This window comes from Aptenodytes forsteri, unplaced genomic scaffold, assembly GCF_000699145.1.
Source record: "Aptenodytes forsteri isolate BGI_AS27 unplaced genomic scaffold, ASM69914v1 Scaffold777, whole genome shotgun sequence".
NCBI classification, from domain to species: Eukaryota; Metazoa; Chordata; class Aves; order Sphenisciformes; family Spheniscidae; genus Aptenodytes; species Aptenodytes forsteri.
In genome coordinates this window covers 100,923-102,271 of record NW_008796208.1, presented here as the reverse complement: position 1 = coordinate 102,271, position 1,349 = coordinate 100,923, and positions in this window count along the sequence as shown.

Here is a 1,349-nt window from a genome sequence, read left to right as displayed (position 1 = left end):
GCTGAGCTGAGCCGAGCTGGGCTGAGCCGGGCTGAGCTGAGCTGGGCCAGGCTGAGCTGAGCTGGGCCGGGCTGAGCCGGGCTGAGCTGGGCCGAGCTGAGCCAGGCCGGGCTGAGCTGAGCTGAGCTGGGCCGGGCTGAGCCGAGCTGGGCTGAGCTGAACTGGGATGAGCTGAGCCAAGCTGAGCTGAGCTGAACTGGGATGAGCTGAGCCAAGCTGGGCTGAGCCGAATTAAGCTGGGCTGAGCTGAGCCAAGCCGAGCTGGGCCGAGCTGAGCTGAACTGAGCTGAGCTGGGCTGGGCTGAGCTGAGCCAGGCTGAGCTGAGCTGAGCTGAGCCAAACTGAGCCAAGCTGGGCCAGGCTGAGCTGAGCTGAGCCGAACTGAGCCAAACTGAGCTGAGCCAGGCTGGGCTGAGCTGAGCTGGGCTGGGCTGAGCTGAGCCAGGCTGAGCTGAGCTGAGCTGAGCCAAACTGAGCCAAGCTGGGCCAGGCTGAGCTGAGCTGAGCCGAACTGAGCCAAACTGAGCTGAGCCAGGCTGAGCTGAACTGAGCTGGGCTGGGCTGAGCTGGGCCGGGCTGAGCTGAGCTGAGCCGAACTGAGCCGAACTGAGCTGGGCCGGGCTGAGCTGAACTGAGCTGAGCTGAGCTGAGCCAGGCTGAGCTGGGCTGGGCTGAGCTGAGCCGGAGCTGGGGGGGTCGGCTGGGGACAGGGCCGTGTGTGCCTGTGCACTGCGGGGGGGCTGCGTGTGTGCGTGCGCGTGCGCATGCATGCGTGTGTGCACACCCCACGTGCGTGCCCATCCACGTGCATGCCAGTGTCCGTGTGTCCGTGTGTCCGTGTGTGTGCACACCCATGCGCAGGGGTGTGCCGGCCCGTAGGTATGTGCACGTGTGCGCAGGGGTATGTGTGCGTGCCGGCACGCCTGTGCCTGCGTCTGTGCGCGCGTGGCTGCCCGTGCCCCCTCCATACACCGAGGGGGGGGTCCTGTGCCATGCCTCGCTGGGCCGCGGTGACCCCCGGCACGCGGGCGGACCCCAATCCCCGGCGTTGCCTGTGCAGACGCCCCCGGCCCCCATCGGTGCCCGTGGCCGGGCTGGTCCTGCCCACCCTGCCAGCACTGTCCTGCCGATGTGAGGCCCCCCCATGTCTGTCACTGCAGGGTGACTCAGGCGGTGGCACCGAGACCCCGGTGCTGGGCGCTTGCAGCCCTCGGCGCCCTGCCCGCATCCGCATCCGCGGGCGCAGCCGTGGCTTCCCTGTTGGGAGGGAGGCTCCCGGTGGGACCGGCTCGGGGTCCCCCCCCGCCCCCAGGTGCAGCCGGGTTCCTCCCGGGCCGGCGGCGGGAAGC